The sequence below is a fragment of the Rhipicephalus microplus genome, chromosome X, assembly GCF_043290135.1.
Source record: "Rhipicephalus microplus isolate Deutch F79 chromosome X, USDA_Rmic, whole genome shotgun sequence".
Lineage (NCBI taxonomy): Eukaryota > Metazoa > Arthropoda > Arachnida > Ixodida > Ixodidae > Rhipicephalus > Rhipicephalus microplus.
In genome coordinates this window covers 470922372-470935301 of record NC_134710.1, presented here as the reverse complement: position 1 = coordinate 470935301, position 12930 = coordinate 470922372, and positions in this window count along the sequence as shown.

Genomic DNA, 12930 nt, shown 5'->3' with positions numbered 1-12930 from the left:
AGGCTGGACCAACACCTCTGGAGGGGATGTGGTCTCGGCTCCTTGTCTTGGTGGTATACTTTGTCGGACACCGGCGCAGTGTAAGAGTGATGCCCGAGTCCAATGTTGGTATGAGGGCAGGGTAAGAAGCTTGCTGTCGACACGTTGCACTGCGCAGTACCAGCCTCGAGTTGATTCCTCTCCAGAGCTGAATCTCTGTTCTCAGCGAGGTTGGAATGGGCGGTGGAAGTGAGGTCACAGCCAATGCGTCTAATTGATGCAATCGGCTTGGTGCTCCAGTCTGCCCAGAAATGCTGCTTCACATATTCATACCTGAGACACGCCGCGGCACCATCTCAAAGGCAATCAATGGCAACGCACCATTCCTGTTCGTTCGTCTTATCCTCGCGAGCTCCGAGGGCGTTGACAGTCACCATACACCCGACTGCGTTGTTATGAAACCCGTAGTATTTGGGTATTTCGCAGGCGGCTTGCGATAATAGGACCGCAAGCAAAAGTGCAGAGAGTGCCAACACGAAGCCGCCAAGCTGGTCTGAAAGCTGCATGAGGGCATCCCGACACTTTCTGCGTTGCTCGGGTAGGCTAGCTTCCAGGTCATGTGAGGTGGCTATGTCGAGCATGGTGTCAGTAGCGCTCAATGTTGACAGAATGGCAGGAAACAGCGCTGAGTGCGATGCTGTTTAGGCATTGGTGGTGTAGTGGGGTCTGGCGATGGTACGCCTCAGCTGCATGGCGCTGTCCAAGAAACCGCATGGAGAGCCGGTGGCAACGCTGGTCAAGGAAGACCTGATGGCTGGGCTCACTGCGGCGAGATCTTCGTCAAAGGGAGCTTGAAGAGCACCCCTTATGAAAAACTCGGGTGCCGATGAAGTCCAGGAACAGCGTCCCCGAACAACGGGAGGCTTGCGCCGTATTCACGCCACTGGGGTACGCCAAGGAAGCCTGAACGGCGTCCCTTGGATGCTCGCTTGTTCGAAGAATCTTGGGCACGGGAGTAATGTCATGGGAAGCGTACGCGCCGTTTGTTGACGGCAGGAGCCCGTGCTACTCCTCAGACGAGGGTGGTAGTAAAGCTCCTGTGGGATCGTACCTCGTAACCACCGAGGAAGCACTAACGCCATCCACGGAGGATTTGTTGGTTGGCGGCAGCAGCGGTCGGGTCGTGCAGTCTATGACTGAAGAAGCGTGGTCGGCATTCCTGGGTGGAAAGATATGCGCTGCCGACGACCCGCGAGGTACAGGTAGCTTCAGCGGCAAAGTTTCGTGTTCGAGCTGCGCCATTGTAGTGAACGAGATAGAGAGAGCAAGAGACAACACCCGTTCGTTGGGCAAGCTGTTCGTTCGTTCGTTTGTTTGTTTGTTTGTAGCCTGTAAGCACTGGCAATTACCCACTCTGGGGATTGGCCATGAAAGCTTGTAGTAGCCTCCTATATGTGAAACATTGATTGAGATTCTATTATCAAAATGACAGAGAAAAAAAATAGCAAATTATCTTTCGAAAAATCTAATAATAAATGTGAAGATTATTCAATAAGAGAAAAAGTCAGCTGATACTATATTATAAGTCTCAAAATTTGAATAGACCAGACAGTTGAGTTTACCTCGCCCGATCAAAATCGAATCAATGTGTGACTTTCATTCACATTATCAATCATATCACAAGAATTTGCCAAGAATATATTTAGGCAGACGTTATATTGACATGTGCCTATTTTAGAATGAAATTGCATACCTCATCAAATACGTATCTGTGGCAATATCCCAAACAGGAGGCTCTGAAAGTGAGAATATTGTCTGCAGTTAAATTTAAACCTACTGTTGAAAACAGAACAACTAGAAGTCTTTTCCTAATTAATGAATAGTTCCGACGTGATATATAGCAACGCTTTATTGTTTGTTTCTTCGGAGAATGGGCACCGGATAAATATCGCCGGACAACTTTGTGTAAACAAGGATTTAAAAGGGGGAACTGACATCGACATTTGGTTAAAATAACTTCTAAATTTTTAGATTGACTCTACTGAGGCTTCCAGGGATATCTCAGGTGCTCATATTCCTTTTACTATGTAATATTTTCCATCATATCTGTATAAATAGCTAATTTTCAATACCTGATCGACACTACGTGTTCTATTTCTGGGAGTACCGAGATCAGAGGATAATCAAGTGAAGCTCAGGTTAATGAATCGGCCATTTTATTCAACTGTATGTCACAGTGGCCTGGGACACATACGAACTTCAGGAGTTTCAGTTGGGGTGGAACTTTTGCAATGCAGCGTACCAAATACGCTGAATTTCTAGTGCTGCCGAGCCCAAACTGTTGCTGAGAGGTTGTTTCTAGCTGTGTTCGTGCCCTACGAGTGCTGTTGCTATTATGTGGCGACATTGAGACAAACCCTGGTCCTGAAACTCGGTCCTCTAATACTGAAACCCCTAACGACGTTATGTCGGTCCTCAACGATATTCAGTCCGGGCAGGCAGCCATCCTTAATGAAATGAAATCCATATGTTCTACGCTCCTGCAACACGAGCAAAAATTTGAAAAAATTACTAAAAGACTTTCTAAAATTGAAGACAACTGCTCTGTAATAACCACGGTAAAAGAAAAGGTCGATGGCTTACAAACACTAACCGAGCAAAACTGTGGTGATATCGCTAGCTTTGTCGCAGGGATGGACGACTCTGAGGACAGACAGCGACGATGCAACCTTGTCTTTTACGGTTTTGAAGATGCCAGTGACGAGACTTGGGCACAGTCTGAGAAGCGCGTCATGGATCTATGTCTTGCCAATCTGGAAGTTTCAGTCCAATCTAGAGATATTGAACGCGCTAACCGCATAGGGCGTTTTCAACCAAGTAAAAATAGACCCCTCATTGTCCGGTTCTGCCATTTCAAGGATCGAGAACTAGTGCTGTTCAACGCCAAAAAACTAAAAGACACCAATTACAGCATTAGCGAAGATCTTTCCCCCAACACACGCAAGGCCCGTAAGCACCTCATTGAATTTGGTAAAGCATCTCGCAAGGCCTATAAACTTCGGTACAACAAACTAACCATTGATGGCACCACTTACGTTTTCGATCACTCTTCTGAAAAAGTAATCCCCCTGCGCCCATAGCTACCACCTCCTACCTCAGCGAATTCTAAATTAAACCCTGAACTTTTGTCAATTGTACACACTAACATTAGAAGCCTCTTGGCGAAACGCGACTCGCTCTTTAATCTTATCTGCACGACAGAATGCAACTTTGTTCTCTTAACTGAAACGTGGCTAAACCCTTCAATAAGCGATTCCGAATTAGCACCATGCTTTCCTGGCTTTACTATTTTTCGGCGAGATTGTGCCGGTAAGCGTGGTGGTGGCGTCCTGATAGCTGCTCACAGTCGAATAAATTTCTCTCCAGTGGTCATCCCTTCCAGCCTTGAATTACTGTTTGTCTGCTGCAGAAATTCATATCCTCCGGTTATCATCGGAGTCTGTTACCGCCCCCCTGACGCTGATGCTTCATTTATTGCTAATTTCCACAGTGCTCTTAACTTCCTGAATGCCTCTTATCCTAACATACCGGTTATTTTAAAGGGTGACTTTAACTTCCCAGGAATAATCTGGTCTAACCTCGCGCTCACGATATCTAAACACACTATGGAAAGTGACTTTGTTAACACGTGCCTAACATTTGGTTTATCTCAACTTGTTTCATTCCCAACGCGAGCTACTGAGCACTCTTCAAATATTTTCGACCTAATTTTCACGTCACACCCCGACAATCTTGCATCCATAGTTCCTCTTCCAGAGATTAGTGATCACGCTGTGCTTCACGCTCCGTTTTCTAATCAACTACCAGGCAAAAGCCATTCCAAGAAAATCCTCACACTCTACGATAAGGGTAACTATGCCGCCATTAACAACGAACTATCTATATTTTGTGAATGGTATTTAAACGACTTCTTCCAACGCCCCCTTCAAACTAACTGGTCTTTGTTCAAGTGCAAAATTCATTATTTGATCAATAGATTTATACCCACAATTACAATTACGAAACGGGCGTCTTCACCTTGGTTCAACATATCTCTTAAGCGTCTTAATAATAAGAAAAAGCGATTATGTCGCTCGGCTAAACTGTCTAACAGCGCGAGCGCTTGGAACAAGTACCGCGGAACGGCAAAGGAATTTGAATCACTCGCTGCGAAGGCTAAGCGTTCTTTTTTCTCTTCTACGTTACCTAATATGCTACGAATTTCCGATGGAGGCGGAAATGTTGTAGGCCCGTGTGCTCAGATTTGGGTGCACGTTAAAGAACCCCAGGTGGTCTAAATTTCCGGAGCCCTCCACTACGGCGTCTCTCATAATCGTATAGTGGTTTTGGGACGTTAAACCCCACATATCAATCAATCAATATGCTACGAAATAACCCTAAACAATTTTGGAGAGCCATTAACCCCAACCCCACAAAAACGTTATCCTTACTTGATGAACACGGCGATCCTATTAAAGAACATGTTACCCCTCAAGTACTAAATACTGCCTTCTCTTCCGTATTTACCCCTGAATCTTGCAGCCCGCTTCTAGACTCCCCATTTCTTGATCATCCTGTCATGCCAGGCATTACATTCGATTCATACGGTATTGCAAAACTAATTGACGAATTGAAACTAACGTCATCCACGGGAATAAATGGCATCAATTCCAAAATTCTGAAAAAAACTAAGCCTATAACAAGCATTATTCTTTCGCACATATTTCAGCAGTCCATTTCACGCGGAGTGGTGCCGGAAGACTGGAAGCTTGGTAAGATCGTTGCTGTCCCGAAAAAAAGGTCTTTCATCTTCACCGGGTAATTATCGCCCCATATCCATCACAAGTGTATGCTCTAAATTAATGGAACACATAATTTATTCCCACATAGTAATTTTTCTACGTTCAGTACATTTCTTTTACCTTAACCAACACGCTTTTCAAAAAGGACTTTCATGCGACACTATACTCGCCCTGTTCGTTAACGACCTGAGTTCCAGCCTGGATAATAACATACCTGTAGACGCCATTTTCATTGATTTCGAAAAAGCCTTTGACAAAGTTTCTCATAACAGATTATTTTTGACGCTTTCACGTCTTAACCTTAATTGTCTTGTTTTTAATTGGATATGTGACTTCTTGACTAACCGTAAGCAGTTCGTTTGTGCTAATAACCATCGCTCCTCCTTATCCGCTGTAACCTCCGGCGTACCTCAAGGCACGGTCCTTGGTCCTCTACTATTCGTAATCTATATTAACGACCTCCCCAATAACTTAGCGTCTAACATTCGTCTGTTTGCAGACGACTGTGTCATTTATCGTCCTATTCACAATCCTAACGACCCTGTCATCCTACAGTCTGATCTTTGTTTGATTCAATCATGGTGCGAAAAATGGCTCATGCCCCTTAACATAAAGAAAACTTGTGTCATTTCCTTCCATCGCCGTCAATCCTATTCCTCCAATAAATACTTTCTATTTGATTCTGAAATAACAGCAGCTAATTCATGTAAATACCTCGATATCACAATAACTTCAGATCTGACCTAGTCATCCCACATTATGAACATCACTAATGACGCCAACCACGTGCTTGGCTATCTCCGGAAAAACTTACGTCTAGCCCCACCTTCTGTTAAACTTTTAACCTATCAAGCACTAGTCCGCCCGAAGCTAGAATACGCATGTGCCATCTGGGATCCCCATCAAATAACTCTTATTAAAACGCTTGAAACTATCCAAAATCGTGCAGCCAGATTCATTTATTCTGACTATTCCCATCTTAGCAGCGTCACCGAACTAAAATCTCAAGCTAACATGGTTAACTTAGCTTCACGCCGCAAAATTTCAAGACTGTGTTTGTTTCACACATTTTATCATGCATTGCACCTAAACCATATTATCGTTCCAGCCTATCGTCTTTCATGTCGTATCAGCCATTCGAAAGTAGTTTATCCACCCCGTGCGCATACCGCTGCCCATCACTCTTCATTTTTTGTGCAAACATCAACAGAATGGAACGATCTTCCTGCTGACATCGTGCACCACTCCAGCATCGCCCATTTCAAAAAAGTCATCGAACAAATCATCTGTTCGTGAACTGTCTACCCCCTCATGTAACACCCCTTGACTGGGGCCCTTGCCGTATTATAAATAAATATAAATAATAAATAAATAAACTTATGTGCGGAATGTCACTAGGGCTCTTGATTGTTCTGTAGCTGTGAGAGCAGTACACACCGAAAGAGAATCTGTAAGAATGATTGCACTGACCTCGTTTGAAGGCAGTTTTCGGAGCACCAAAATAATAGCCAGGAGCTCAGCTTCGAAAACTGGAGTGAAGTTTGGTAGCCTTAAAGGGCATGACCAACCGAGGTAATCAAAGGCGATTCCTACTGAGGCCTTTTCATTTTTCACAGAAGCGTCTGTGTTGCTATTATGTTCTTTATTTCTGCATGAACTACATATATTGAATCTTCTAGCCTATAATTCAAAAAGCTGATAGGTTGAAGCTTAGATAATGGGGGAACTTTTCATCATATTCTATCGTAATATTGTGATTTAATGCTTTAGTTTTAATTACCAGTTCAATGTTCACCTTTATGTTTTCCCGTTTCCTTTGAACAAAAATAATCTGAGGACTATGAAAGCGTGACAAATGAGCGAAGAAGAAGGCGGCGGGGGACTGTAATGAATACATATTCCGATCATCTAGCTGATTAGCTGTAAAGTTTTAAGAATGTATGTAGATTTAAGATACGGAATCGGCAAAGAATAGATGGTATGCAAGGTTCCTCATACATTACATCAATAGTGACGTACCCGAGAAGTCACAAACACAAACGTTGCGCTTCTCGATCTAACAGAACTGCTCTTATTCTGCGCCTCGTCTTTCTTCTCCTCCACCTCACTCTCGCTACCCGCGCGCTGCAGCCACCTCAAACTGTGGCGCGTAGAGTGACGTCTTTAGATCTCCTGTCACGTGGTAGCGTCGGAACCAAAGTGTTCCTGGCGTTCTTTTTTTTACATGCGGAGCATTATATACTAGGGTCTACTCATGCGCCGTCGCCGTCCGCAGCCTCCCCTCCTCCTGCGCCAGCCATCGGTGCATCCCTTCCTCTTCTCAACACAGCGCGCGCTGCGCTCGTTTGTCCCCTCCGCGCGCCGCGCGACCTTTAGTTTTACGTGCGCCAGCTGTATGCTAACGCACGCATGCGCAGGCCGGGGCCGGCGCTCGCTATAAATAACCAAGTGTCGGGGCGCACCACTTTTCGTCACTGCGTCACTAGCGTCTGCGGAGTCGACGTCATGACGATGTACCTCACACCCAACCTATCGTGTGCCGCCGTTGAGAAGTACGTAGACGAAGCCGTGGAAGAATACCTGAAACAACGATCGCAACGACGACCCTTCGTGATAGTTGGCGACTCCAATGTCGACGTCATCAAGGACGATTGGGTGGTCGACTACATGAAGTCGCGGCACTCGCTGAAGCGAGCAACGCACGACGGCAAACATCATCCGACCACGGTTCGCGGGACGTGCATCGACCACGTCTTTGCAAATTTCGACCTTCGACCGCTGCAACCAGACCCACTCACCCTTCACTTTACGGACCATAAAGCCATCTTGCTCAGAATACCCAAAGCGTTTCATCAATAAACATCGTTTCACTCAATATCGTTTCACTCAATAAACTCGTTTTCACTCGTGCTCACTCATAACACACACACACATGTCGGAAATTACAAACCACATTTATCCCAGTTCAACATATATGCTCCGCACGCTATTCAGTGTTTCCACTCGGGAAACTGCGGTCATTTTTTTGTTCCACATCACTAGTTGATAGAGAAAGGGGACACTTTATCGTACGCGTCTCGAGGACAGCTTTCAAATAAAAAAATATTCGAGCGATGCTTGACAGAAAGTACATTCAAGTTTCTTTAAAACCTGCATACTGCCCGCGGTAAGTGGTGTATATAGATAGTTCGCCGCTATTACGCTGGAATATGCACGATGCGTGGTTTAGTTGGGTAACGCGGCGCACAATGGAGCAAGAAGTCACTGGTTTGAATCCCCGGTTGGGTGCTTCGAAAATGTATTTAACATGAAAGTTTTCAATGCCGGAGTTCACCTCAGCTTCGTTGGCGTATTTCCGCCATGGATCTGACGTTGTAGAACTTACACTAACCAATTCCAGAAAAAAAAAAGGTGTTCCCTCACCGGGCGTCGAGCCTATACGACCTCTCACTCCGCATCGCGTGCGCGAGATCACTAGGCCACATGATGCACGTTGTTCATCTTGCAAGCGGTGAGCTATTCATATAAGCCATATACCATTGGTGATCCTCCGTAATCTTGGTGCTTTTTCGTAATTAGTAGTCAGATGGCGCAATAGGCGCGTTTTGGGCGCGCTCTTAGGGTCGTCGCCCCACGCATTTCATGGCGCACCTGTTTCCACAGGGCACGGTCGCTCGTGCGTGTGCGCTGATGTCGGGATTCAGGAGCTTTGCACGCCTTGTGCTTCCACTGCAAGCTTTATTTTTCTTTTTTGAAGTTACAGTGGTTAAAAAAAGCACGAAGGTCAGTTCAGTCACTGCCGCGACCACGTTTATCAAATGAGTGCTGCTCGCTAGTGAAGAAGTAGAGCCGTGTCAGTTGAAAGTCTGCTATTGTCCTCGGTATTCTCATACGATGCACACTATGTGCTTGAGGTGAGCGCTGCAAGTTTGGAGCTGCTTGCCGTTCTTCGCGTGACGTTATAATTTGTTGCCGTAGCATTCATTCCTCTCGCTGTAACATTCAATCCGAAAAAGATTTCTGCACTGTGTTGCTCGCGAATTTTCACAACTAAAAATTTCATTGTTTCCTCGTTTAGAGCTTCATTCGGTTAATTGTTGCGTATTCCACTATTTATTGGTTGTAACGTGCGGTGTGCAACGCCATTACTGTGATAGGTCGGTAATCATGTTTTCGCGCCATCGCTATTGTAATACTTTTGTATTCCACATATCTTGAAATACGTTCTCGCCCTTTCCGTGTAATGCGATTCCACCAATGTGCACATGCCATTTCTATTGTTTCTTTACAAGTGCTAGTACTTTTTGTATATTATGTACTACATGCATGCTATTTTGTTATATTGTGTGGTGAAAGTGCGTGTGGTTCTAGAGGCCCCATCAGGTGGCATTTCTTTCAACGTCACCTTTTCCCACAAGCACCATGACAATCTGAAGAAATGAAGAACTGAATGAACAACCCTGTATGTACAAGTTGAATACGCCCATACCTGAACCATGTGCATGTGTCATAACGGTGGTAGAAAACAGATGTATAGACTGAACATCGATTTCCACAGTTTGAAAAAGGATTGTGAGAAAACAAAAGCTTCTCGTAGGCGGGCTTATCCAAATTTCGTATAGAAGCATCAGAAAATTGTGATTTAGGCTGGACATGCTGCCAAAATATTTCTATATTTAAATGGTCGCTGGATGTGCCTTTCGTGGGAGCGTTCCTTTTATGAGAATGAGTCTAAAAATGGGTACCTGCAACATGACACGAATGAGTAAAACAATAGCCTGCAACGAACGCCGTCACCAGGCAACGACGTTTGAGAGAAGGCACTGACGCAGAACAATCGCGGGAAGTTAAAGCACATTTTACCGGATGTCATCGGGTACAGAAGCCGCTGTGCTCGCCTAAGGTTTATCGTCTCTCCTGACATTACGGCACTGCGGATGTGCATCTCTATTTTAAGATTATCATTACCAGTATGTGGGGACATCTTCACTTGGCGCCCTCTCTCGGCAGCAGCAACGTCGTCCTGCCATAACTGAGAGTGATATCCGAAAAAAAAATCTTTCGAAATACGTAGTCACCGAAAACAACTAGGATATTTATACAGCAATGGTCTACTAAAACATTTTAGTGAAATTTAAGTATCACGCTACATTGAAGCATGTGGCTTCCCAAAGGAATTGAACACCACCTACGGAAAACACGTGGGGCCCTGTTGTAAAGTATTGTGCACTCTGGGAAGCCACACGATTTGTCTGTTGACACTTCAATTTTACCAGAATATTTAATTATGGATCTACTGTACAGAACCAGGAGTCGCTTTTGATAACCAGCTCTTTTCGTCAGATATGGCTTTTTTCACTCAAATCAGGTTCATTTAGAGTAGGCCACCACTGTCGACGAAAAAAGATGCAAATTTATGGTACCTGGTCATGTTAGGGAATTATTGCACGATGCGGATAAGCGCACTGGAGTGAATGTATTGTTAAGAAATTGTCTGGGAATAATATATTACAATTTGTAGAAAACTTTCTAACATTTGAGAAGAACCCCCTTTTTCCTTATACGTTTTATTTATTTGAATTTCTTCGCAGTCAAAAGTCATTGAATAGGAGAGTGGATAAAAAATTCGAATAAAACAGTGGAGTGGACTCAGTTAACATCAACATTTTTCTAGATTATACAAAAGTAGTAGTTGTATCAAGAAAAAAAATAAAACAAACAGGAGCAATCAGTACACGTAACAAATTTTTCTGACTATACAATGGTAGCTAATGTTTCATGAAAAAGTTTCCAGTCAGTGATGCTAGCGACACTTGAGGGAAGGTGGTTCCAATAATGAGATGTACGGGGAATAAACGATTGAAAAGAAGACTTAGTGTCACATGATGCGATTCCTACCTTATTGCTATGACCAACACTCTTTGAGATGTACAGAGGCCTGAGTATGAGGTCATGATTAGGTGTTGGATGACAGAAAATTTTATGAAACAGTGAAAGATGGGTGATTTTTTGGGGGTGAGCCAATAGTATAAGTGATAAGCTATTTTCCATTGAGGTTATACTTGCAGTGTGGTTATACATAGAGAGGATGAACTTAGTAGAATTATTTTCTACTAGTTCAAGAGAGGTGATAAGGTTATTATGAATGGGATCCTATATGGCAGATGCATACTCGACCTTAGGGCGTATGAGAAATTATTGAGTATTAGTTTTAAGAAAGAGGGTGCTTTGAAGAAGTTACGCCGTAAATAGCCGAGCATGCGATTGGCACTGTTAATGACGTACTCTGCATGATTTGTGCAACTTAATAATTTGGAATATGCACGCCAAGATATTTATAGAAGATGACGTAATATAAAGGAATGTCGTTTAGATGTTAGGTGTTATGATTCAAGTTAGTTCTGGATACGTGCATTGTTTTACATTTCCTAATAATCAGTTCCATTACCCTGCTTTTGCATCAGGTGGCTATATTACTTAGGTCAGCTAAAAGTGCTTTAGTATCATCAGCATTGGTGATTTCGAGGTAAATAACACAGTAATCTGCGCACAGATGTACGTTAGAAGTTATTGAATAAGTCAGATCATTATTATATACAAGAAATAATAACGGTCTCAACACTGTACTTCAGTGAGTGGTGAATGATGGTCCTTAGCAGTTCCAAATTGGAAGTGATAAAGAGAAAATGTTCTATCCATTTAAGAAAGTTAGAGTCGATAGTTAGAAAGCTTACTTTCAAGAGCGGTATTCTATGGCAAACCTCGTGAAATGTTCTGCTAAAATGTAAAAAATAAATACTGACAGCGCAAGATGGTCAATCCAGGATTTTATGCAGATGGTGAGTGAAGAAAAGCAAGCTGCGTTTCGCAGGAGTACGGTTTTCTAAACCCATGTTGCGCATCACTCTCGCAGTGCATCACGCGTGCTGCGGAAAGGGTCATTTTCGCTCGGACGTTCTCATATCTACGAAGCGGCCGTGGTGTCCTTGAAGACAACCAGCTTACTGGTAGAGAAGTGTCGCCAGTGCTGCTGCCCCTGGAAAAAAAGGTTTCGCTTGACAAGGGTGCTGCTGCATGCGCGATGCCGTGTTCACCATTTGAGCTCTCACCGAATGGCGTCATGCCTTCACGAACCACCATTGGTATCCGGCACGCTCGGCGCACTTCAACTTTGGACGTGTCATGGGGCACACGCTCGATCCGACGAAGAACAACAATGGAAGGAGTGGCGACGCGCGTAGCATTCGCAAATTACAGCGGAAACAACGCAAGGTAGAACGTGCTGCTGCTACGGCGGCCTTGCCGGTTGACTTCCTCCATGATGAAGAGCATCTCGCCCGCATAAATCTCAAATGAGAGCGGCACCGTCAGTGTGATCAACGGCAACGCTCGTGTGCCATTCGCGAGGAACGGACAAGCGGAGCTCACCGTACTTATGCACGGCACACTCAGCCGTGACAGTACACCTTCGGAACGCTTCTCTGGGAGACAGCGAGGTTTCGTGCAGCATTCATCGGCTATCCGTTCGGCGCTTCTTGTGCCATCTTTCATCGTATTTTGATCCCCGAATACTCGAGCATGATCAGTAGCGTCAAGACGCCGAATAGCGTGACGTAATAAATGCTTGGATACACGAGCGTCCAGCTGGTTCGCCTCCTGTAGAATACGGCCGCCGCGGCTGGAATTTGATCCCGCTACCTTTCGCTCAGCAGTCGAGCCCCATAACTACTAAGTCATCATGGTGAATAAGCGCGGCGCAGCCCTGGCTATGCTGCTGTAGTACATATCTTCTGAAGACGTCACATGCCAACTAATGTGAATGACATGTCGCGAGCTGTTGCCCTAGAGATGCAGTGCCTCTCGATAACTTCAAAGGCCCCGCCACGGTGGTCTAGTGGCTAAGGTACTCGACTGCTGACCCGCCGGTCGCGGGATCAAATCCCGGCTGCGGCGGCTGCATTTCCGATGGAGACGGAAACGTTGTAGGCCCGTGTACTCAGATATGGGTGCACGTTAAAGAACCCCAGGTGGTCAAAATTTCCGGCGCCCTCCACTACGGTGTCTCTCATAATCATATGGTGGTTTTGAGACGTTAAACCACACAAATCGA